Source organism: Leptonychotes weddellii, chromosome 3 (genome assembly GCF_054177405.1).
Source record: "Leptonychotes weddellii isolate Sample4059 chromosome 3, ASM5417740v2, whole genome shotgun sequence".
Lineage (NCBI taxonomy): Eukaryota > Metazoa > Chordata > Mammalia > Carnivora > Phocidae > Leptonychotes > Leptonychotes weddellii.
The window spans coordinates 145,853,494-145,880,744 of NC_138371.1; the positions used below are offsets into that span (position 1 = coordinate 145,853,494).

General features: G+C 39.6%; 1 protein-coding gene and 1 long non-coding RNA gene across 12 annotated transcripts in view; one reads left to right on the forward strand and one right to left on the reverse strand.

The window, feature by feature from the left end:
• The window catches only part of KLF12 (KLF transcription factor 12), a 504,131-nt gene extending 489,744 nt beyond the window's left edge, over positions 1–14,387 (reverse strand). For 2 of the 11 annotated variants that reach the window (XM_081815024.1, XM_081815033.1), the window contains exon 1: positions 13,783–14,385. The gene's annotated coding sequence lies outside the window, so the exon portion shown is untranslated. Of the gene's footprint in view, positions 1–13,533; positions 13,754–13,782 lie in introns of those variants that run through there. The other 9 variants (XM_081815036.1, XM_081815028.1, XM_081815035.1 and 6 more) reach the window with 9 other exon arrangements.
• Positions 14,388–15,474: 1,087 nt separating this feature from the next.
• LOC115938421 (uncharacterized) lies at positions 15,475–26,929 on the forward strand. Its single transcript, XR_004073539.2, has 3 exons — positions 15,475–15,538; positions 26,132–26,230; positions 26,492–26,929. It is a non-coding gene; the product is annotated as an uncharacterized LOC115938421 (long non-coding RNA).
• Positions 26,930–27,251: the final 322 nt, after the last annotated feature.

Genomic DNA, 27,251 nt, shown 5'->3' on the forward strand with positions numbered 1-27,251 from the left:
TAAAGTAATGAATGGGGAGAAAACTGTCAAACTAAAATTCAAACCCAGCTAAAATATTTCAGCAACGAAGGCAAATAGACTTTTTCAGATAAAGCTGTGAAAAGTCACTGTCAGCAGACCTGCATTTCAAGAAATATTTTCTTTAGGCAAAAATAATGTGATACTAGATAGAAATTTAGAAGAAATAAAGAATCCTTGAGGTATTAAAAAAAAAAACAGTAAATACAAAAAAAGACCAAGTATTTGAATATTAAACAACACAATCCTAAACAATCCAAAGTCAAAGATGAAATCACAATGGAAATTAGAAAATATTAACTGAATTAAAGTTTAAAAGAGTCATGCTCAAAGTAAAATTTATGGCATTATATCCTTATGTAAGAAAAGAAAAAAGGTGTCAAATCAACACTCTTAAGCTTCCATCTTTTAAAAAAAACTAAAAAAAGAACAAAATAAACTTGTGACAAGCATAAGGAAGGAAATAATAAAGGTCAGGAATCAATGAATTAGAAAAAAGTAAAAATTGGAGAAAAAAAATTAATGAAACCAAAAGCTGGCCCTTTCAAAAACATCAATAAAGTAATAGACCCCTGGCCAGACTGATCAGGACAAAAGGAGAAAAGTGACAAGTCACCTACATCAGATATAACAAGTCATCAGTACAGATCCTACAAATGTTAAAAGAATAGAATATAAACAACTTTATGCCAATAAATTCTGTAATTTAGATGAAAAAGCCAAAGTCCTTCAAAAAAACAAAGATGTTTCATAAATGAACATATAATCTGAATAGCCCTATATGTGTTGAATAAATTGAATTTATAGTTAAAAGCCTTCCTCCAAAGGGAAAAAGAAAAGACAAACAAAAAAACCTCTAAATCCAGATGGATTCTCTGGTGAATACTTCCACACATTTAAAGAAGAAATAATTCTACACAAAGTATTCCAAAAAAACAGAAGATGATAGAACACTTCCATTGTTATTATAGGAGCTAGGAATAACTAAAAGCAAAATGAGATAAAGACATTAAAAGAAAAAATAAAAAGTACTGAACACTATAAATACATATTTTAATTCTTAACAAAATATTAGAAAATCAAATACAGCTATGTATAACTAGATAATGCACCAAGAACAAGTAAGACTTTTACAAGTAATGATTGTCTGGCACAACATTTAAAAATCAAGCAACACAATTAATTCACTATATCAACAGACTAAAACAGAAAATCGTATCATCTCAATAAATATAAAATAGCCAAAAACCTATAAAAGTACTTAGAAATAAATTTAAGAGAAAACCACCATTACAAGTAAAATACTAAAATCTTTTTGAAACATAAAAAATGATAAAAACAAAGACATCTATGTTCTTGAATGGGGATGACACACTGCACTAAAAATAATATTAGAATGTTAATTGTCCCCAGAGTATATACAACATAATGCAATTCCAATTAGAATCACAACAGGGTTTTTGCGTATTTTTTGTCCAGGGAAGTTGGGACAATGGATGAAATATTCCTTAGATTTGGATTTTACTATTTTAAAAGGAAAAAAATCTGGTACTACCATAGGATATCTGAGAACATAATACAATTGCAGAATTTATATTTACTGGTAAAAGGATACATTACTTTAAAAATGGTGTTAATATGCATCTGAAAGTAAATAAAGTGGATCCCTCTCCTATAGCACGTATAACTAAAAATTCCAAATTCACTAAAGGTAAGATCAAAGTGGAAAGAAAAATTCAATATATGTGTAGATTACACATTTGTTTTGTCAATGGAGAAAACATTAAAAAAAGTTAACTAGACAGAATGAACTGATTATATAAAAATTAAAAATGTTATACATCAGAAGATACCTCTTGAACAAACAAAAGGTCAGGTTTTTGTTGTTGTTGTTTTTAAGATTTGATTTATTCATGTTAGCGAGAGAGAGAGAGCACAAGCAGGGCGAGCGGCAGGCAGAACAGGCAGAGCAGGCAGAGGAAAAAGCAGGCTCCCCACCAAGCAAGGAGCCGGATGCAAGACTCGATCCTAGGACGCCCGGATTCTGACCTGAGCCGTAGGTAGAGGCTTAACCAACTGAGCCACCCAGGCGTCCCAAAAGGTCAGTTTTTGAAAAAAAATCTTTGCAATGCAGATATCAAATGGCTAAGAGCTATAATATATAAAGAACTCCCACAAAAGGACAACAACCAAGTAGAAAAATGAGCAAAGAGTATGAAAGGGCAATTCTTAGAAGAACAATTCCGGTGTACCTACAAATATAGGAAAAGACGTTCAATATCACCAGTAGTCAGGAAATACTAATTTAAAGTAACAGTGAGATACTACTACACAACTATCAGACTGGAAAAGTGTCAACTATTGCTGATGTTTCAAGGAAAGGGTTTTGCCTGCAATACTAAAAAGATGAACTGCTACAGCCTTTTTCTTCAAAGCAATGTGGCACCATTTTGTAGCAGTACATGATCCCATGCTGGGAATCTATCCCACTGGTCTGTCAGAGTGTAGATACAAAGGTATTTCTTTATTGTTTCTATATTGTTTTTAGTGGAAAAAAACTAGAAACAAAGTATTGCCCATCAATAAGTTAATAGTTCAACAGACTATGAAATAACCATACTTTGGAATATCATGAACACTTTTTGTTTTTTAACTGGAGTAGAGATACAGCAGTTGAGTGCAAGTATTTCCCTTGGGCAGTACTGAACCAAAAAGCAAAGTTGACAATAGTCTCCAAAATATAATCCCATTTTTATAATCAGTGATCAAAAAACCTTGTGTAAATGTGTTTATAATTCTTAGGATATGGAGAAAAATGTAAAAGGACACATAGTTCCGCTGACATGGGTTATGGGAGAATGGAATGGTACTGCTGGCTACCAGAAGAAGGGGAGAAGTAGGAAATAAAAAGAAAAAAACGAAGTTTAAAGTCTTCATACACATACTTACTTTTATCAGAGATACATTTGTAAACACTGCTCAACGAGCGAGTTTCTGCAAAATACTTATTTCCTACAGATCTTAAGTTGTCCTTTGAAAACCTAAGTCATAAAAGTAATAATAAATCCATTTAAATAAATACCTAGCTTTGAGTCAGTTATAAGCATTAAATGAGATATACTTTTTTTGAAAGAAAAAAAACCCTACAACCATCACATGCTTAAATGGAAAAAGATTTTCTGATAAGATGAAAAGTACTAAAAGAAACTAAAACATAAATCTAAAAATATCTATGTATTATTTTTAGGCACACTAAAGATCTAAATGAAATTAAAATAAACTGAAATATACTAAAGCGTGGCCCTCCCTCTGGGTGTAGCTGAGCTGGTTCCTCCTGATCTGCTTATAGTTAGGACCAAGAATATCTTTGTACTTTCAGCACCTAGCACAAGCCTTGGTACATGGTAAGTGATCAACCATCTCCCTAATTTTCTTCAGAGTATTGATGCCTCTACTTGCATAGTCTCTTCTAAAATTAACTAAGTTGATCTTTCTGAGCTATTACATATGTTTTTTTATGCCCCTTTAAAGTACATTTTGGAAGGGGGTCGAATTCATCCAATAATATTCACTGAATATCTCACATGAGCCAGACGCTAGACACAGGCACCTCTTTTTCGCAAAGCAAACTTTCAAAATTTAAGACTAAATGTAACTTAGGAAGACAGCAGTCGAATGAAATGGAAAAAATTATGTTACTGGTGTTGGAAATCAAGGTTCTAGTTTCGACTTGGCCACCTTCTAGTTATTTTACCTTCATATGACTTTAATATCCTCATGAATAAAATAGTAACATGTGTCTAATCTACCTTATAGGATTGTCAGGATGAAACTAAAACCACCCTGTAAACCACCAAGCACTAACAAAAAAAAAAAAAAAAATTTTTTTTTTTTTTTGCTAGCCCACACTTCCCAAGTATTCTGGAGTGTCTTAATTACCAAGCTATTTATAAATAAAAACAACTGCTTCGGCCTAGAGCTTTGGTATAATCCCAATATATTCAATAGAGAGCTCAGTGTATAATAATTCCATCACTGCCCTTTATAGACTCATTAAGAGTGGATTTCTTTCTTGTTATATATTATCTCAAAATGAGACATGTGTGTTTCCTTAAGTGTTCTGTACTTATACCTAAAGCAGAAAGCTAATGCACATTCCAGAGGATGTCACTCTAAATAACCAACCACTTTAATGTAAAGTTTCTTTCTAAATATCCCTTCAAGCAACACCTCTGATAAATTACAACTGACTGCGACCTTCTGTAAAACTAATCAGTTTTCAAGTTTTTCCTTCCATTGTACTTACGTTTAAAAAAAAAAAATCTTATTCCTATATTCAAGGTTTTTGGTCAAAGCTAAAATTCCCATCATTTCAAATCCTCAGCAATATGAAAAAAATTTCAGGAGACTGTTTCACATAAGGTGTATTTTTAAAATTTTATTAACCAATCATTATTTTTTTTTGCCCAAATAAACCTTCTCTAAACTCATTATAACACTGCATGCCTTACTAGCCAAGTACTTCCCAGGATTTATTTTTGGGAAAAACAATTTTCTGGTGATATGGCAAATGATAAAAGTCTGCCAGAACACCATAAAGCCATCAGTTCTAAAAGAGAACAGAAAAGGAGGTGTGAAATCACCACAGTGGCCAAAATATGATTTTAATTTGCTTTCTTATTCTTGCAGGTTTGCTTTCTCTTTTCTATAAAAAGTATATGTTTCCCACAAAGAATTATTGCCATATCCACTAAAAACCTGAAACCCTTGACTTCCCAGATGAAATGAATTTTTTCCTATGCATTTTGTTTAAGCAACTTACAGCACTTGGTCCATTTATTACAAATTACTTTGTATTATAATTTTCTACATTAAGTCTTACCTCCCCTCCTTGATTTTCAGCTCATTAATGATGATGTCCTACCCATTTTCATACATGATTCCAGATTACATGATAGGAGCTGAATATATATATAGGTCAAAGGGGTAAGGCATTTTTTAGAGAGATTATGTTTTTCTTATTTTTATGATACCTCTGACTATAACAGCCTTATCAAATGGCAGAATGCATATTGGCCAGAAGTTACTGGTCTACTACCGTCACTTGGAAACATCCTGTAGCAGTTGCCTTCTAAAATAATTTGTTGGATTAGGTCTCATAATTTGTTTTAGCATATGTATCACCCATCACAGAATTGGTTTCTGTACTGAAGTAAATATTCTAGTAAATGTATTCTAGTAAGTATAGTATGTCAATATAATCTACAAAAAGAATAACAGCCTCTAAACACAATATTTGTATAATATTCCCATTTTTTTGCTCTATTTTACAATAAGTTTAACTCTGGAATATCATACTTAATGCTGAAGGGAGAGAAGAGTAACACAGGGAGGAAAGAATAACACAAAGGCTTTCCAGCATTCAAATCTTTACTTTGAAGCTAACTGACTATTGACCATGCCAGCATTAATTTGGTGAAAATCAGTTCCTACAGCTATAAAATAGAAACCGTAATATCAGACTTATGTACTCAATGAATATTAAACAAATAGAGTAATCTCATATTTTTTAATTGTAATGCACTCCTGAAAACTTATACAAAATTCAAGTAAGTGTAAGTCAAGGGACCAGACTTATGTAATAAAGGAGACCCACTCCCAGAGACAAAAGAAAAATTACAAAATCTATAGTTACATGTAATCTATTAAGTACTATCACTAAAAATAGATGCATAGCATTCTGTATATGCTATAATCTTATTTTTCACAATTCATCGGATTAACTCCATTAAGCACCTCCAATAAAGATTCACCACTTTTCCACACACCTAATGATTTGTTTCAATTGGGTATCACGATGATAAACCCTATTTCTCATAACTAGAAGCAGCACTTTCATTTTCCGCCCTTTTCCATTTATTTTGTTAATGAAAGGCCAAAGTAGTACAATTTTCAAAGTCATGGGGGGGGAAGGGAACTCTTACTTGGCAGTGAGCACAACGACACAAGAGCTTAAAAAAAAAACACCAGCCATGAACTGATGTTTCTAAGTCAAGATCCAGTGTATAAAAGGTATTTTAGGGGTCTCCACATATAGTATTTATAGTATAAATTATTTTAAAGTCAACTATACATACCTGTATACTAAAGAGTACATACTAAATAAGCTAACACATGAAAAACAGTGCCTAACTTCTGCACAATAAAGAGCAGCTACTTTATTTTGTTGCTACCCTTCATTCTGAATGGCTGCTTTTAGCAGAACTACTTGATAATCCAACAATTCTAAACGGCTGCTTTTAATAGAACTACCTTATAATCCAGCAATTACATCACTAGATATTTACCCAAAGAATACAAGAACACTAATTCAAAGGGATACATGCACCCTGATGTTTTAGCAGCATTATTTACAATAGCCAAGATACGGAAACAGCCCAAGTGTCCATCGATACATGACTAGATGCTGTATACACACAATGGAATATTACTCAGCCATAAAAAAGAATGAAATTTTGCCATTTGCAACAACATGGATGGAGCTACAGAGTATAATGCCAAGTGAAATAAGTCAGAGAAAGACAAATACCATATGATTTCACTCATATGTGGAATTTAAGAAAATAAACCGCAAAGGGAAAAAAGAGAGATAAACCAAGAAACAGACTCTTAATTATAAAGAACTGATGGTTACCAGAAGAGAAGTGGGTGGGGGGTACATTAAATATGTGATGGGGATTAAGGAGTGCACTCATCATGATGAGCACCGGGTGATGTATGGAAATGTTGAATCACTGTATTTTACACCTGAAACTAATATAACACTGTATGTTAACTAACTGGAATTAAAAACGTACCAAAAAAAGAGAGAGAGAGAGAGAAGCACCAATATCCCGGAGCAGACTAATATTTATACACTAAATATGAACAAGGCGCATATACTAGATGCTTTATGGACATCACCACAATTTTAGTCCTCAAACACATTCTACAATGTTGACATTATTCTTGTTTTTACTTATCGGTGAGTAAACGGAGACTTGGAGAATTAACTTGCCCTGTTAGATAGCCAAAACCTGAGCAGTTTGAGGTTTCATAACCAGCACTGTTTGACTCCACTACAAAGCTTCGTTTCACAAAAAGAAAAAAAAAAAAGTTCAGGAAAATGTAGTGAATTGTGGAACGGCTAGTAGAGTTGAATATACATAGCTAGAAATGAAAAGACTTAGTTAGGTAGGAAATATCCATGATACTGGCACTTAGCTACTGAAGGGTTAGTGTGGGACGGCACTCCTGAATTTGTTCTTTCAGTAAGTATTTTAGCACTGTATGATCAGTCACAATGGTAGGCACTAGGTGAGAAGCCAGGACAGTAATTATGAGGAAGATGTATTTCCTGCTCTCAAGGGGCTTACTATTGGGAGGAGACAAGGCAAATCAACAAGCAATAATACTAGATGGAACAGCATGTACTACAGGGCCCTAGAATACAGACTAGAACCCTGCATGTTCTTAAAGCAAGGGATGGTAAATAAGAGTCCCACAGAAAGTGATGTTTATAGTAATAGCTGTAAGATGAACAGGAGTTAGGCAGGGTGTCACATGGAAAGAGTATAGAACGAGTTATATCAATGAGCTAGTTTGAGTGTTTCTTTGCTCTTGCAAGAATAGTGTTTACACAGTGAAAACATATTTTGTTTCTTAACTGAAGAAAATGTAGCTGGGGAGAAATTATGTAAATTAATATTGTTCTTAATTTTCTCAAATGTATGTGTGTAAAGAAATGTGCGTGGCAGAAAAAGGCATGCGTATAAATGTGTTCAACAGATTTTCATATAGCCGTGTAATACCTCAATCATTTACCTTTCTTTACTGTGCATGTATTGTGTTACAATGTTTTGAGTCTAACCAAGACACTTTAAGCCATAAATCAGACATAGCTTAATCAACAGAATCTTGGCTTAACTAGGGATTTGCAGTTCAACAGACTGTTCTAAATTATAGTACAACAGCACAAATGTAATGATTCTATAAAAAAAAAAAATTAAGGGCATTTTTAATGGCCAGTTGATAGACGTTTCAGTTGACTCACTGAAGAAACAGCCTGGAGGTTTACAATCTCTAAATAATCACTGTTGATCTTTATTTTCTGTTTTCTGTAAAATGATCATGGGAACTGTATTTTCACGTACATTCTTTAGAAAAGCTCAGATACTTCACCTGCATTATATAAATGTTAATAGTCAGTAACTTTCATACCAGCTAGAGAAACTTTTTAAGAATGACTTTCTCAAGGTCACAGAGCAAATCTCTGGTGAGACAGGAATGGAATTCATGACCTTTGACTGCCAGAAGTTTTCTACCCACACTCGGAAATTCCTTCTCCATAAGTGTAATTTATATGCTCACTTTGAGAGGCTGGAAAGTTCATCCCTTGTAGGGATGTGGGGGATGGAGAGGGAGTGGTTTCCCTGTCAAATCACACCACACTGGTGTGGTACTTGCCACACCAGTACTTTCTAGTTTTACAAAGTGATTTGTACCCACACTATCTCCTTTCACCCTCACCACAACCCTGTAAGATGCATATTATTTTTCCCATTTTCTAGACTCAGAGAGGTTAAGAATTGTGACCAAGGTCATTCAGAGTTAGTAAGCAAAAGCCCCTGACTCAAACTGTAATATCTCTGCCACTTAAATCAGTCCAGATAACAGGATATATGGACTTAGCAGACACCGGATTGTGAAATGAATAAATGTTTTCTTCAGTTATTTATTTCGTTTTTTACAATCCTTCCTCTTGGTTGTCACTTAGTTTTGTTGGTTTGTTTTCTTTGGGGCAGGGTTGTTTTCATGCTGTAAGTTTGCTTGCTAAACTCAAAACCAAGTGAGAATAATATTACTAAACATAGGCTTTGAAAAAACAAACTTGGGAGTGTTTTCCCTCTTTTTTAGACAAGGGGGGAGGGGGCTTTTTACCATAATTCTTGGTCTTACTGTATGTGGCATGGGGGAGGGGTGGTATATATACCAACACAGAAAGAGAATATAAAAACTCACATTCATAAATAGAAATACTATACATGTATACACACATGTATATACATAAAATAGCAAATACACACACATGTATAATTACACATATACAACTTGCCAGGGATTATTCGGAAAACCCCTAAGTGTGGTGAATGTAGCACTGGGGACACATTTCCTGGCTATCCAGGCCAGCCAGCTGTAATAGGGGCAGCTTCCATCACCTCTGATGGGACTGGGAAAACTATCCCAAAGCTCTGCAGTTGTTTCTCACCTTCCATACACGAGCGCAGCGGCAATGGCTTCCTGCTACACCATCTGTACCGAAAGAGCGATACTGTTTGGACCAGTCCAATTATGCTAATATTAAAAAACACAGACCAGGGTGCCTGGGTGGCTCAGTTGGTTAAGCGACTGCCTTCGGCTCGGGTCATGATCCTGGAGTCCCGGGATCGAGTCCCGCCTCGGGCTCCCTGCTTAGCAGGGAGTCTGCTTCTCCCTCTGACCTTCCCCCTCTTGTGTGCTCTCTCTCTCTCTCTCTCATTCTCGCTCTCTCAAATAAATAAATAAATAAAATTAAAAAAAAAAAAAAAAACACAGACCATGAAATCAGCAGCAGAAGAGAAGCAGGACTTTAAGTTGAAAAAAAGACAGGAAGAAAGACGGTACAAGAGCAGAATTCTTTGGGTGAATATCCTGTAATCTACTGCCAGACCAAAACAAATTTTTATGGAGCGACAGGACTACTCAAGTAGCCACTTTTATGACAATAAACACCCAAACCAAAAAATCCTTTTGTAACATAATTACTGAGAATATATAGAGAAAGCAACCATTTAATCCACAGCATGTGTTCTTCACCACAAGAACTCAAAAGCTGACATCAGATGGGGTGTGGCTGGTCTAGGCCCTGAAAATGAATTCTGGCCTCTTGAAGTCAGACAGTTCTCTGGACGAGTTTGGGATCTAGAAACACAGCAGATCTCACGGAGCCTAAGGCTGTTGACCTCCTGGGCACAGGGCAAGGCCCATCTGTTTACTTGCATTTTGATTCTGGGAGCTGTGGTTGTGGTGGATGAGTTAAGGCTGTGGTTTATAGGGTGTTGCCAGGGATTTAATTTTAATATTTTTCCCCTTATATTTTGTACGTACTTAAGACTGAGAGCTGTGCGTAATTTGTAGGCTGAAAAATAAATATAAAATTTAAAACAAAATAAACAGACACTGGGCAAAAATACAGATATTTCCACTCTACTGGCATAAGGTATTTTCAAAATGTAAATGATAAAGGTAAGCAACTACAACCCATTTTAGGAATTACTTATAAAAACAAAAATTGTTTTCTACAAAGAGAAAGACAATCATGGATGTCAATTCTAAATAAAGCAGTGTAGGGTTTTTTAGCTCTTGTTCATTAATCAACATGGAAGCACAAGTGGGGAGACTTCCTTATCCAAAAAAAAAGAATAACTTTTCAAATGAGTTTATGCCCTCTAGTATTGTAGAATACAACTGTGTTGCGTTAATACACAAATCACCGACAGTTGCATTTATGAAGTTAACACTCTAAGAAGATTGTTTCTCTTACAATATAAAGAAAACCCTTCAGCACCCCCAATTTAATGTGATTGTACCAATGAAATTCACATAAATATGAAATTCCACACTTTCCATTTCATGCCATGGTAAAAACATCCAGGGCCTTTATATGTTCAACTATTTAACAATATCACCTCACTGGTAAGGTTACTCAATACTCTAGATTAACCAACACTGGCTCGAGTTCAAAATGCCCTCAGTGTAGGCCTAAAGGCCTAAGCACTTGTGTCCTCTTTGCAGAAAGGAAAAACAACAAACAAACAAACAAAAACAAAAAACCCCACCTATGTTTAAGACCAAATTATTTCATTAAGCTGATAACAGCCTGCTTCATGATATAACATTTAAAACTCAGTCTGTTAAAGTGCTTGTTTACTTTTCACAGGAGGTGGGGAAGTAATCCCCAAGGAACATATATATTTTTAAATGACCAGAACACTATTGCTGTTATATGCCTGATGCACACTCTTCGGAATGAATGAACGTCAAGCATCCTGACTTGTTTTTCCCTTGGCCTGGGGAGAGTGAGCGCACTAGTGTTTGCAGTCCCTTCCCTTTCTGTACACACATAGGCTGCAGCTGTAGTAAACAACCACCAGCCAAGAGTTGCTAAGGTCAAGGTCTCAAATGCTACAGCAGGACCAGTTTTCTCCCAAATGACATTTGGTTACTGAAAAAGAACTTTCTGGAGAAAAAAATACTAAGGGCTCATTGGCACATCAATTTTCATTCAATAAATAGTAAGACAAAGCATTCCAAAATAAACTTTATCTGAAGAAAGTTTCTTTTAAATATGCATTACTAAGTAATAAATAACTGAAGCAACTCAAAAATAAACAGAAACCCCTCAAGAATGACAAACCTGACAAAACTAACAAAACTGTATTAGTCTCCCACTTTTAATTCATTAATTAAAACTTCCAAATTTTACCAGCCTTCGTATATTTCATAATAGCTATGAATTACATGGTAGACTAATAAACCTCTCTCTTAAATACATTACAAACGTCTGCCAATACTTCTATGCTCTAATTGCTCTCTCCCCAACCCAAAGAAGCTTACCAGACTCAAGCTAGTCTTCACATTGACCAGGCTGCAGCAAGAGATACAACTTACGCAACTGAAATGTTTGTCCTTCAACATCCCATGTCTACTAAGCTTCCACAGTTAAACATTTTCTAGCCTGGAAGTATACCCCTTTATCACAACCAATTTCTATGTGGTTTTTAAAAATGTAAACAACATGTGAATGAGGTCTACAAACAGCACAACCACGCTCTTGGGGGGTGTCGCTGTCTTTATTAAATGCCAATTCCAAAGAGCATTTCTTAGATGATGGAATACACCCGCTCTTCAAAGTGACCGCTCCTATTCCCATCACGAGGTGCGCCCTGTTAAAAGCCACCAAATTTATTTCAAAGCATTTATTTATCTAAACAACTCTATCCTCCAGTAAGAAAAGGGCCTGGAGGCGTCTCGGTGGATTTGCAGAATGACGTTATTTGATTGACAGATGTCTACTGAAGCCACTGGATGCACATGCACTAAATGTAAATAGACCTGCTCACCTCCCCGGTGTTACTGAGAAACAGAGAATATTAAAGCTGATTTAAAATAAAATATCTGAGTGCTCGGCGGAGAATTCTATTAGCCAGTGGAATTGCTTAAAACAATCCATACAGAACGATACTTAAACCATCTGTACAGTTAAATTAGAGAGCTGACAATATTAACCATACAAACTGTTTATCCAGATTACACATTCCGTTGTACTAATACTCTTTAGCTCAACACAGTCAGTTTTTATCAGCTGAATTAAGGGTATTACTATTAAAGTATGCAAAACTCGAAGCGCAGGGTGAAGGGGGTTGGGAAGCTGCAGGGCATATAACAAAGGAATTGGTACTTTTTCCAAGCGTCTGCCTCAAATGCACTTCGAAACAGAACTGTTGAGTGCACCCCACCCTTTTCCCCAAAGATAAAAGTTTTCAAAGTTCTAATAGGCAGTTCTCTACCCAACAAAAGCAGGATTGATTCTCCCCGTAGGGGAGCATCTAACATGAACACCAACTAATGTCGCGGAGGTCAAGTCCGAGTCCCGGGAGCGAGCTTCTAAGGCAAGAAGTGGCTCCCAGGCCGGCTCCGCGGGCTTCCCGGTTCGAGGGGACGTGCAAAGTTGCCCCTTGTCAACTCCGGCCGGCTCCCCCGTAATTGAAAATAACAGCCACGGGCCAGCCCCTGGCTACTTCCATAGACCAGGCACTGTAGCAAGTGACAGTTACACATCATTACGACCAGAGACAATAATGAATGTAGCACCAGGACCACTATTCATGCCAGCAGTGTCATCTCCGCCTTAACCCCTTCCCCTCCACTTTCTCCAGTGCACACCCACAGCCCACACAGCCCCGGTGCGGCAGCTATTCACCGAACTCGCTCTATTCCTGGGGGCAAACTACTTCCACAACACCCCCCCCCCCCAGTTCAGCCCTGGTGTTTTATTTCTCATCCTTGGCAACTGTCAGGCAAACACTGCAACCAACAATTCCACTAGAGGTAGAAAAAACATTTGCTTAATTCATGGTACTTGATAAGTTTTTTTTTAAAAAAAGAATTTGGGGGTGGGGGGGATAGACCTTCTTTCTTCTCCACATATCCGACCGACGCTACTTGCTTTGCAATAGCATCGCCCTCCCTCGGCCCCCTCCCGCTTCCCAACACTTTCCCCCTTTAAGAACACAGACCAACCAAAATGATTTAACTTGAGCAGATGACAGAAGGAAAATAAAACATGTTAAGAGAATACGGTCTGATTTGGAATGGCAAAAAAAAAAAAAAAGGAGGGGGTTGTTTATTTTGATAAGAAACGGAATCGGCACAGACCTGAACAGAAGCTGCAGAGCAGGAGAAATTGTTTTCTTTCCCTCACACAGAGTCCCCCTCTCTCTCCCTTTCTCTCTCTCGCACACACAAGCGCGCACACACTCACTCTCGCACACACACGGCGTCACCCGCGCACACTCACACGCACACTCGCACACGCACAGGCAGAGCCTCTCAGCTGCTCTCTGCAGTTCTCAGGAAATGAATGGGGGGCAACCCAGGGAACTGTTGTACTTGCAAATGACTTACCCGGATCACATGATGCGCTAAATGTAGGGTGGGCCGGTGGGTGGAGGCTGCCGAGACGCGAGCCCCGGTCTAGCGTGGGGAGCCTCGCCAGGCCCGCATCGAATTACCCCGGGGCCCAGCCGAGGGGGTTGCAAGACGCCGCTTCTCCTCCCTTGCAGCCCGCAGCTCAGGAAACCGGAGAGGCGCGGGGGGGTGGGGTGGGGTGGGGTGAGGTGAGGTGGGGGGGGTGAAAACACCAAACCCCCAAACAAAAGAGCTCCGGGTCCTCCTCCCCAGAAACAAAGCCCCGCCGCTGCGGGCGAGCCCTGGGGTGGGGCCGAGGGCGGGGGCGGCGGCGGGGAGGGGCTCGCTCAGCAGGCGCTAAGTCGCTTTATTGCCATAAAATGGGGCCCCCGAGCCGCTCCGCCCGAGGATTAGGAGGCGGGCTCAGAGTGTGATGGTTGAAATCCCCTGTGGGAAACTAACCCCTCCCAGCTCACAGAGGTAGAAGGCAACACCCACTGCCCGGCCCTCGCCTCGCCGCCCGGGCCGCCGGGCTGGGGGGTGGGTCCGCGGAGCCTCCACCCCGCCCCACCCCGCCCCACCCCTGCCCCCGCCCCCCGGCCTCCGGCCTCGGCCGAGCTTCCCTTTCACCTGCACCACCTTGCTGCGGTACCCAAAATAACCTACACATGGCCAACGGAGCTTTGGGAGCCGCCGGCCGAGGGGGGCCCGCGGGGCCTTGCGGCGGGTGGAACCCCCGGATTGCAACTCGCCAGGCGAGGACTCGCGCTGAGACGCGAGAAAGTCCTCTCTTTTGTGTCAGAGCGCGCAAGGCAGCCTTAGGAAGAGAATTCGGTGGCAAATCGAGCGCGGATCCCGCTCGGCCCCCCGCCCCCTCCCCGCTCCGGCCCGGGTGGGGGCGTGCAGGGAGGGGGCCGGGCGCCCGAGCCGTCCCCGCAGCTCACCCGCCGGCTAACTTGGAAAGGTGTGGGCGGAGCCGGCTCCCGCGGCCGGCCGAGGCTGCGGGCACGGCGGCGCGGTGGCTCCCGGGGACCGCCCCCGGGCGCCGGGCATTGCCCGGGTCGGGCAACAATGGGGTCCGGGCAGGGGCAGTCCGGGCGGGCGGTGCCCTCGATGCTGGGGTGCGCGCGGGGGTGGGGCGGGCGGAGGGCTGGGCGAGGAAGGAAGAGGGAATCATTGTTTGGGTTCGGGAGCGGCGCACGTTGCGGGCGAAGCGGGGGCGTCCTCCCTCCGGGTGCTTCACCTTGGGATGGATGGGGGCGGGGGGAGACGCATGCCTCCCTTAGGAAGCCCGGCAGAAGGGGCGCCTGTCCTCGTTAGTTATTCGGGAAAGCAGGCGAACTTGCAGGAGCGGAAGGAAGCTGGAGCTGCAGACCTCTGCCGAGGCCCCGAGGGCTGTGGGGGTCGCGGTGTAGGGGAGTCCAGCCCCCGGCCCTGTGCCCCAGTAGGGAGGCACGAGAAGCGGGCGGCCGGGAGCTGAGTCCTGGCAGCCCTCCCTGGCGGCCCCTCCCGCCCCGCCCCCGCGCCCGGGGGAGCGGATCCGCGGGATTCTGGGGCGGGAGAGAGGAGGCAGCGGCGGGGCGCCCGTTCCCGCCGCGGCTCGGAGGGCGCGAGGTCAGCGCCGCGCCGGAGGGTCGGCGGGGGCGGGGAGGAGACCGGGCGGAAGCGGACGGGCGGGGGTTGGGGAGGGGGGGCTGGCCGGGCGCGGCGGTCCGCGGTGGAGATGCGAGCGCCACTTTTCTTGCAAACCTAGGTGAGCGCGCTGGGGCTCCCGGGCCCGCGGACACCCCTGCGCGGTGCCCCTGAGCCCGCCCGGCGCGGGAAACCGCCCCGGCAGTGGGAAGGCTGCGAAGGGGAAGTTTATGTTAGGAGAGCAAGATTTGCTGTAATGTGGCATGAAGTGGGGTGGGAAGAGAAACAAGGGAGAGGCCGAGAAACAGGAAATGAGAGCAAAGGAACGACTTCTAGCCAGGAAAAGCCGTGTTCTACATTTTGTGTGGCATTTTCCAAACATTTCTAAAGGCCGAGTGTGCGTTATTAATGAAAACAAAGGCAGTGTACCGCCTGGTGCAGTCTCTGCCACCTGCCACAATCTGTACGTGAGGAATGATGTGAAAGGTGGTCCAGCGTGGACGATGAGTCCACAGCCCACTTCTAATCCTCACAGGATGAGTCAGTGGGCCTGCGTCTTAGACATAAAACAAGATTGAGAGGAGGGCTCTGCCCTGTTCTCGGGGTTCCGAAGAAGAACAAATGGGATAAGTGTGACAGCGTCTGAAAATTGTAGACCACTCCTTAAGCAAAGTCATCTTAGAAGACGAAAGCTGTGAGAGCAGGAAGGCGAGGGATGCCCACATCTTAAGACGTGAGTGCGGCAGGAATCAGGAACCCCGAAGGGAAATGGGACCTGGAGGCGGAGGGGCCGTTGCAGGGTGGGGTCTCTATTTGGGGAAGCGGCTCCGGACCCCACCCCTGGTCTGATCACGGTAAACAGCCCCTTAACACTGCACTACGTCTGGATGAAACATGAAAAGACACGTTTGAAAAATGGTAAAATATCAACAAATGCACAGTGTTTAAACGAAAAACTTGCCTCTACTAGAAGCACTGTGAAGTTTCCCTCTGGGTGGGGCAGGGAGTGAAGGAAGGGAGTTTAACCGTAAGAGTGAAGGATGCTATAAGAAATTATGTCATCGTGGCAGTTCTTGTACTAACAGCTCTTTCTCAGAGCTGAGTGGCGGGCTGACCATAAATATGCTCTGTAGCAAGTGCTTTTCTGCACGTGGAAAAGCATTCCAAGCTGCACTCCCTTCCTTTGGCAACAGCCACAGGCATGTTAATAGAATGACAAAAGATAGAAAAAGTACAAGACTCCATTCCAGAGAGAGAAGGAAATTAGGGGAAGGTCAAGGTTAATATCCAGAATCTGGGTAATGTGGTTAAAAGAAGGGAATACATCATATATTAGGGGAAAAAATACTTGCAGATTTTTTTTAATTGTTGACAGATAAAGAATAGAAATGTTCGAGTAAGGCAACTCCCCAGATCTAGAGGAAAGGGAGAAAGAAGAAAGATACAGGCTTAAAAGGCAGAATCACTTCGTTGTATAAGCTGGGGATGGGTGGGGAAGAGCAAATCCAAAAAATAAAGAAGGTGGTTATCATTGGGAGTTAGGATACTGGAGTTAATTATGTGTGTGTCTGTACATACATCTGTGTACAGGCATACATTTCCGATTCAGTTCATATAATTCATTCCCTGTATAGACCTTAGCGTTAAAGTGTGAACAGAAGGGGGAAAGGTAGAAAAATAGTACACATAGCCTAGTAAGAATATGTGCATATATTTACATTTTGTCCCTTACCCTCTACTTCCATGTGTGTGCAGGGATATGAAAAGTCAGAAAATGTAAACGTGGCAAAATTATTTCACCAGGAATGTGTGTAATTCTGACCGTATAAAATAATGTTTTGAAATTACAGAATCATAAAATTTCAGTGTTGAAAGTATCTTTCAAATCCCATCCTTTATGGTACTTCAATTCTGGTTTTGTTTGTTTGTTCGGGTTTTTTTTAAGGATTTTATTTATTTATTTGACAGAGAGAGACACAGCAAGAGAGGGAACACAAGCAGGGGGGGAGTGGGAGAGGGAGAAGCAGGCTTCCTGCCAAGCAGGGAGCCCTATCCCAGGACTCTGGGATCATGACCTGAGCTGAAGGCAGATGCTTAACAACTGAGCCACCCAGGCGCCCCTCAAGTCTGTTTAAAACCCAGATGATTTTGGTCAAAGATGACTTATTTTCTTAAATTCATATACTTCTTTTACTTAGTCTTCATTATTGCAAATACCAAAAGATGAATGGATTAACAAGGCGGCTAGAGGTTGGTATTCTGAGTTTCTTAAACTTGGTATTCTTTTACCTAACATCTTGTTCCAGAAAAGAGAAGAACATACACAACCACCCCCAATGCAAATAATGTATCTCATTCAATGTAAATGATAAGGCAGAACTTAAAACTAGAGATTTTAAGTTGTTAATGTAAAAATAAATGTTACCTGCCTGCAAACTTTTTGTCAGATCTCACTTTTACTTCACCAGTGGTAATATTCTGAAAAATTAGTGTCAATGATAGAAAAATCTTTTACAGTATTAAGAGTATTATCTGTACCACACCCTGATTTCTCTAAGGTAAAGACTCTCTTCAGTATCTGTGTATATTTAAAGTTCTTAAGCCTTTGGATTAGTGATGCCAAAGATTGCATGGATGATTTAACACTAATATAATTTCAGGCGGGGATGGGGGAAAATTGAGTTCATTTTCAGAAGTAAAAGCTGTGTTGAAAGATTAGACTTGACTCAAAGTGAAAATAAAAGTGATTTCCAAAGCTTTAAATAAATCTTAAACTATAGTCTTGATTTTTCCGAGGGTCAGAAGTGAATGTGTATGTTAGGTTTCGATGCCCATTTTTTTCACGTGTCATATTTTGGCAATAATATTCAGCAAAGGGAATTTTCCTATTTGAGTTTGAGAAAGGCATGTAAAAAGCCTTACTAGGAATGCAAACAGCTGGTGATATTATGTGATTACATGGTAAACAACATGTTTTGATTTGAGTGAGGAGCTGTCTGGAAATTAGAGGAAAATGACATTTTATAACTTTGTTTTGTTGCAATCAATACAGTTTTTGGTCCTTCTAGCTTAAATATCTTTATTGCACCCTCAGACGTATCTCTTCCAAGCTCCTGCATAGTCATTTCTAGTCAAGTCTCCGGCAACGTCTCTACTACGACATCCCTCCCCATCCTGCAGCTCTGAACCTCTGGCCTCTTTCCCTCAGATCCACTCCACCCACCTCCAGCAAAGCCTTAATTATAGCATACCTACATTTAAAAACCCAAAGTGACACAAATTAGTGTCAATACAATAACCATGACATTTAAGGGCCCCACTTAGATTTTCATATATTTCAGACTTCTAACCCAGGTGGACACCTTGCCATGCCCCATCCATCCTAGCTGCCTTTAGTAGATGGTTCACTGCGCTCTCTGCCCCATTATCTCTGTGGAATCTTCCCAAAATGATTCCATGCCGCCCCACACACAGATATACATATCCCATCCCCTCACCACAAAATTATCTTTCCCTTCTTGGGGCTTCTTTTAATGTAATGGAAAGAGTGCCTGTCTGATTCTCCATTTTTTCCACCCATCTAAATGATATTTACCGTACTTTGAAGGATAAACATTTATTGGGTCCTTTCTTGGGCCAGTATGAGATACACAACATGAGATACATTGGCTCAAGTAGGCATCCAACAAGTGCCAATTCCCTCACTTATTCTTAAGGTACTTCCATCTTTCTGCTTTCATTAAATATAGTTGGCTCCCCTAGACAGGTAACCCATTTGAGAACTGAAGCTGCACCTTAACCATTTTTTTTTTTAGCCTTCCTTTTACCCCTCACACTATTTTGTACATAGTAGGTGATTAGTGAAATTCTTGTTGAGCCAATTAAAATAATATACAAAATTCGAGTGACATATGTTAAAACACAATATAGTTGAAAACCTGAGTTTCCATTTGGGTGCATATATTGAAAACAACAAGCAAAACTGAAATGTGTTGATAAACACTTTTTGAACATGGATTCTGGCAACTTTCTTTTAAATTAGAAGTTTTTACATACAGAAATGTATCAGATTTGGAGCATATTTACCTAATTTCGTTGTCCCTATCATATTTAATCATTTAAAAATTATCCAATCAATTATACTACTTTTCATTCTTTAAGTAGAATTGGATTAAGTAAAAATTTAATTTTTCATAACCAGAGGGAAATTCATAGCAAACTTGTTTTTAAAAATGGCACTTTGCAAGTTTTTAGATTGCAAATGTTGGAGATATAATGTAATAAACAGATAATTTGCATTTTTAAATATAACAAATTGTGGCATTATCAGATTTGAACTATAGCTATCCTTGCCTTTTTTATTTTTATAATTAGAAACTGTGCCCCCATGGAAATAATTTAATTCAGCTAAAGTATACATAGTTTACAGAATACCACTTTAATTTCATGCTATATATAAGACACTAGCCTCGGTACTATAAGCAGATGAAGATGAGCTTAGATAAAAGTAATGAATAACTATAATGTAGAATACAATTACAATACTCTGGATAAAGTTATATCTGTTAGGAAACATTAAGAAGACTGTGGAGAGGGGCGCCTGGGTGGCTCAGTCATTAAGCATCTGCCTTCAGCTCAGGTCATGATCCCCGGGTCCTGGGATCGAGCCCCGCATCGGGCTCCCTCCTCTGCAGGGAGCCTGCTTCTCCCTCTCCCACTCCCCCTGCTTGTATTCCCTCTCTTGCTGTGTCTCGCTCTGTCAAATAAAAAATCTTAAAAAAAAAAGACTGTGGAGAAAGACTTTGTGGAGGTTAAAAATTTCTTCAAAAGATATTTTTATTTTTTAATATGAACTATGTCATATGTGTAAAGTAATATATAACATATATATGTTAAGGCAGGTTCCTGTGGCCTCTTCCTAACTTAAGTAATTGAATATTTCCAATACTTGAAGCTGCCCTGTGGTCATCCCAGTCACATCCCTCACCTATCCTCACAGGAGTAACTACCATCTTTTCTGACTTGGGGTTCATTACTTTATTGCAATTTTTTATGATTTTTATTTTGCTATAAAGTCGTCATAATCATTATTTTCCCTAGGAGCGAATTGCCATTATTTATTTAACTTATCCCCACCACATGAGAATTTTCTCCAAATTTTCGCAGTTGTACTTAGATTACAGTGACTATCTTGGTTTATTTCTTTTAAAAAAATTTGTTTAGATAGTCTCCTCTAAGTTGTTACCAAAACAAAGATTATGAATTTGTTTTTACTGTTCTAGAAACATACTGCCAGATTATTTTTCAAAATTATTCTACCAACTTAACCATGACCACATCATATATGAGAGTACCATTTTCCCTGTGTTCTGGCTAACTGGGTGGTGTTCTGTTTAGTTGGGTACTTTGAAATAATAAATAAATTAATTAATTAATTAATTAATTTTAAAAAACGTTAAATTAGCAAACAGAAATGGCTTGACTTTGAATTCTTGGGTAAGTAGGAACCGAACTCTAGGACTGGGTGACATGGGTGGGTAGAAAGCTTGGGCTGGGTGAAACCGCTCTTGCCACAGCTTGCCTGGGAAGATGAGGGTCTGGCTACTATAGGAGACGAACGTGGCAACAGCTGCAAAAGACATTACAAATTCAGACTAAAATTCAACAACCTGTTATTTTGGGAAAGGGGTGCAAGGGAAAGCAAATAGGAAATGCTTTCTCATTTCAAGTCTCGGTAAGAAGAGAAAAGAAGGGTCTGAAGAGGAAGAAATTCAGGAGTACTGGCGTGTTTACAGTTCTGATAAACGTGGAAGTCATGTAAATTGATCATTCTATCAAATTGGAAGATAAAATAGCTGATAGAAAAGAATAGAGAGAAAAAAGTTAAAACTTAGACACTTGGGAATAAAAGAACATGAAAGGAAAATATAGAGAAAGGGGGAAGGAAGGGAGGGGAGAAGATCACCACTGATTTAGTATTGCTTTACTTTCCTTTGCAAGCAACAGAAAACCTGACTAATGGCTCCTGAAGATACATATTTTTTGTCCCAACCCCTCCCTCAACAAAACAAGAAGCCAAAGGGAGGCAGCTTCGACTGGAGACTGTGTGCAGCTGCTCTTTGGTGCCACAAGCCCCCAAGCTCATTTGTTTTCCTGCTCCCTTTCTTAACGTGTAACTTCTTTTTCCCCCAGTTGGAAGAAAGAGAAAAGCTAAAGGTGAAGGTCAAGTTTTAGAAAGTTTTCTGGAAGCCTTCCCCGTTGCCACCTGCTTCTATTTCATTGGCCAGAATTGGGTCACATGGCTTCATGGAAACCAATCACAGGAAAGTAGACAAGGAGAAGGGGATCTCAGATGCAATTTGGGGCAGTCAACTGACAGTATCTGACTTTTTGCTATGTAATTGCACAGAATGTTTTAGTCGTAAGATGCAAACCGGTATGTTGCTGAGGCTCTCTTTGGACTTCTTGCTGGCAGACAGCTAAAAAAAGAGACACATGCTATTAGGCTTAAGAGTTATTGACACCATCATTGTAAAAACATCAATTCATAAAGTACCAAAAAAAATTTTTTTTGACGATGTTTCCTTACATGTACTTTTTCCCACAATGTGGTTTTAAAAAGTCATTGAAGTGCACAAACCATAATGTAGTTGATTTTAGATGAATCCATGTGTGATTGACCTAAGGCAAAATGTGAATCCCAGCTTCGCTTCACCCAGTTGCGTGGTCTGGTTATGGCTCATCTTCCTACTGCATCGATTTACATCGAGAAATGAACATTAATTTTTAAAAGTTGAATAAACAAAGTTGAATACCAACTGCATTTGTATTTCACACTCAAATATTACTGAGTCAGCAGTGTGAGAGCTTGCAGCTGTGAATGGAAAGTCCTAAACTGATTTTGGGTCTCCTCACTTGACTGAGTGACCCTTGACAGCTCGCCTCATTTTTCTTGGTTTCGGTTTTCCTCCCTGTACAACTGGGGCGTACCTTCTTTACAAGGATGTGAAGAACTAACGAGGTCGTACATACCTTCCCCTATAAGGCTGTAAGCTTTATTAGATTTGGCAAGAATTGTGTCCGAACACTTCTCAGATGTCCCACCAGGGCCTCAGTCAGTGCCCAAAACACAAGTCCTCAAAACTTTTTGAAGGAAAAATGAAAGCAACTTCCAAATTGCCTAGCACATACCCACACATAGTGGGTGCCCTGTAATTATTTATTTTCTTTTTATATTAACTTTGTTGTTAGCTTCTTGAATACAAATAACTTATTCTTTATTTATTGTTAAAATACACCTACAAGAATAGTAGAGCTGTTTGTAAAGAAAAAATCATCTAAAGGAATGTATAAGATTTCTACACATAATTCAAATAAGATGTTTGAATGCAGTTAACTCAATTAGCAAAGATTAGTAGTTTCCTAGATTTGGGATACATCTGCCCTAACTGACCTACTTTTCAAGTTAGAATACATATAAAGTTCAAATAATTTAAACTATATCTATGACTTAAAACAATTTTATTCTTAAAAAAAAATAGACTCTTAATAAAGAACTTTCCTTTCCTTCCTTCCCTTCTTCCTCCCTTCCTCCTCCTCTTCTTTTTTGCCCATTTTAAGACAGGGACAGATTGTGGATAATTTATCCACTAAGACTTAGGTCTCCCAGTTCTGTATTTTTATCCAGTTTACAAATTAGCATTTTGAACCTCTTATACAAAATTCAAATACTAATTCCATTCTTAATTTCAAATAAAAGTGGCCATGGCAAATGAAGGAACAGAACAAAAACCTTCCTCAAGACAACACTAAACATCACTACCTCTTTTCAAAGTGACATTTATTAATCCTTTACTATGCGCCAGACACTGGTCAAAGCATTTTGTGTACAGTTTATTTATTCTTCACAAGAATTCTATGAACTTCTGTTGTTTTTACTGCCTCAGGGTGGGCCTTGTCAAACTATTTTAAGTTGCAAGCCCCACAAGCACTCCTGATACCCTTCCCTTTTATCTTTCTCTGTACACCACTTATCACCATTGAATGTACTATACATTTTGCTTTATTGTCGTTGCTTACTTCTAGCTATCCCCCCGCAGACTACCCCCATGACACTGGGAGTTCCAAAGTGCAGAGGATTTTTCTCTAGTGTTCGCTGCTGCAACCTTGTTAGGTAGTAGGCACTCAATAAATACTTGAAAAGGAACACGATTCCCATAGCACAGATGAGGACTCTGAGGCACCTGGTGCTTTCATATCATTTTATCTTTTTTTTTTAAGATTTATTTATTTACTTGAGAGAGAGAGGAGAGAACACACATGCACAAACAGGGGGTGGGAAGGCAGAGGGAGAGAAACTGAAGCAGACTCGCTCAGAGCCTGAGGCAAGGCTCCATCTCAGGACCCTGAGATCATAACCTGGGCAAATATCAAGAGTCAGTGGGTTAACCGACTGAGCCACCCAGGTGTCCCATCATTTTATCTTCAAAACAACAATTACAAGGATTTTGTACCATCTGTCATCAATTGTTATGATATAAATCATGTCTATGTATCTCATTAGCATGAAAGGGCTTGATAACCTCCACAGACCCAGCAGCTAAAAATGGGTCTCAGGAACTCAACTGGTTGTTGTAAAATCATGAGAGGAGAGAGAGAGCTTCTTTGAAAATGAGAATGAAACCAAGGCAAAGAACATTGAATACAGGGCCATTGGCTATTGCTACTATATCTACACATTTGTGTATTACTTGTATTTAAATAAACCACTGACTGATTGTTTAACTAAAATACAGTGTCACACCTTCATATTTCCTTCACACCAAACACTGAATATTTGTTGTACATAAGGAATTCTTTAGTCTCAGGAACTAAGCAGTGTAACATGGGGGAATAAATGTATGGCTGAACACTGTCTATATTTTAACTACTGAGAGAGAAAAATTAGATGGAATCATAATATCTTCATCCTCACATTATGCCTGGTACTTTTATGCCTAAGTATTAAGATGATAGGTGCTATAGAAAGGGTAAATAAATACAACAGAGGAAGTCTATTTAGTTATTTTAGAGCTGTTGTATTGAAATACTGCCATGTTTACAATTTCCAACTCCACAAATCCTCATCAATTATTAAATATTTTCCTCATTGAATTAAGCAGGGCAACTGTATTTTCTCAGGCGAAAACATCAGGTGAAACATAAGGCTTACTTTTAACATATAAAAATGTTCCTATGTGAATGAAATTCTATAGCTTTATTATACTACCCATCCCACCCCCACCCTAAGCAGAAAGTATATGTTCTATTTATTACATAAAAGGACAAAGAATTTAAATCCCATTCTTTATTTCTTTGAAACTGGAAGCAGTTCTTTTCTCTTGCAATGACAAAATAAAATATTTCATAGAACTTAACCACGGTTTTCCAGGCATTGTGCTTGGTACTATCCTGGCTGACTCCAGAAAGGTTACAATGAAGATAAGCATAGGCAAAAGTCAGGGAGGGGAAGTGACTGTCACATCTTACAGTGCAAAATGCTATGTGGTCCTTCACCATCAAACATTTGATTGCTTTTCAGTGGGATGGCTATATTAACATCTCATTTATTCATTTATCAAATTACTCATTAAAAAGTTCGGTTGAGTAGTGTTCTATAATGATACAATTTGCTATTAGCATGCTTCTTTGTTTCATTATGAGTTATGCTCATTGTTTATATGGCTTTTTGCCTGCTAGAACTGTTATCCACATGCATGAGTTCACTGGGCAGCCACCTAGACAAGAAACATATGGCTGGGTCTGCTGCGAAAATCTAGACCCACACCACACGTAATTCTATCCTTTTTCATGCACGTGTATTGACTTGTGTCCTTTGTGCACATCGACGTTTGGGACCTGTATTTCTTACTAATGAAAATATTTATATAATCTAACCCCCCAAATACTTATAAATACCACTTTTATTTACTAACATGTAATCAAGCTGCAAAGAAATATTATGCCATTTTATCTAGAAGCATCAAAGTTAGAAAGGAGATAGGCAGTCCTCTATGGATTTGGCAATAAACCCTAGACTTCAGGTTTTTAGCTCCTATTTCTGAACCTGGTCTTGGATCAGTTTCCAAGGTTCACAGCAGACATATTCAAGAACATTTAAAAGCTATACTCAAAATGTATTTCTTATTCTTAGCATCACAAAGTCTAAGAATTATCTTCTTACAACAAGCAAGCAAATGTAATTCTTTCAAATTTCAAATCTAAAGGGAGGTTTTAATTTTAACTCGAACATGTTTGTTTGTTATATATATATATAAAAAGTTCTAATTATCTTGGAATTTTGTCAAGGTAGCATTCTTTGAAAATTGTTAGGGCCAGATCTTAGAGTGAACATAAAGCAGGTACTTAAAGGACATTAATAGCTAGCAAAGCACATCTAACTTAAAGGGGGGAAAGGTTTAAATGGTCAGAGACCTTTGAATAAAAAAAGCACATTAAACGAACATCTTAACCATAGAGTTATAAATATGTCAGAAACAGGCTTTCCTGCTGCTCTGGGAGTGGAATGATTTTGCCATGTTGTTGACCTTTACTAAAGTCAGTTAACCCTTTAGTAACCTTTATTTTCCCATCAGGAACAATACCTGCTTGGAAAGGAAATGGGAGACACAAATCTAAAATAATGTTATTTTGTTACTATTATTATCCTCAACAGAAAAGCCGTTCCTTTCTGCAATAATGCAGCACAAGTTTGATAAACCTCTGATGTAGACTGTCGTCAAAATCCTGAGGAGAAAACAGATGAAGAAAATTGGTGAGGGGCAGTGGGTTTGCTTCGTACTTTTAAGAACCAAATCTATCTGTATCATATGTTTTCTTTTAAAAACATTCTTAATTTAATTCCTTTTCCCACACCGTTAATAAGAACCAACACTGCTGCTTTACAATTTCATAGGACTTTTAATTTAGAGAAGTGCTCCCTATCAGTTACTGCTTTCTCTTGTTACAGCACACGTGTAAAAAATCAATGTGCTAAGTGCTTGATGTGTTTTATCTCATTTAATCCTCACAATAGCCAGTGAGGTAGGTGATATCTTCTCTGTTTTACAAAGAAGAAAACTGAGATCCGTGGACATTAACCTGTTTCCAAGGTGACCCAGCTAGAAGGAAATGAAGCTGAGATTTGCTCCTACGTTAATGGACTTCAGGTAAGTACTCTTAATCACTGTGTATTCTGTACCCACAACTGGTGAAGGAAACCTCTTAGCGGACATTTAGATACTGAAGTGTGGAAGACTTGCCAGGATCTCCTAGCCTGTGCATGTTAGCACATTGTTCTTCCCACGGGACTGAATTGTCATGAAGGCTTCTTCTACCCCCATTATGGTTCATGAATGAGGAACTTCAGAAAAAAACTCGTGAGCTCTTTCCTAATTGTTTACTTAGAGAGTTAATTTTTGCATCTAGTTTAGATGTTGTCCCTTGCAGATGGAATAAGGGTGACTTCAAGAGCTTCTCTTGGGTGCTGGTGAGCACCTTTGGTGGTGCCATAGTTGTGATTTTCCAAACTGGACTCCATGGAACAGTGTTCTGGAAGATTCTGCCATAGTTGTGATTTTCCAAACTGGACTCCATGGAACAGTGTTCTGGAAGATTCTAATACGTGGTTCTACACTAAGAGTTCTGTGCTCTCAAACATTTGGGAAAAACTTGGTTATACAATGTTAAACATCTTTCCTTGAAGAGGATGCAGTAGCAGCTGTTAACCTGTTCGTCGACTCTAGAAGAGACAGCCAACATAGTATACAATGGTTCCCCAAAATATTTAATCAAAC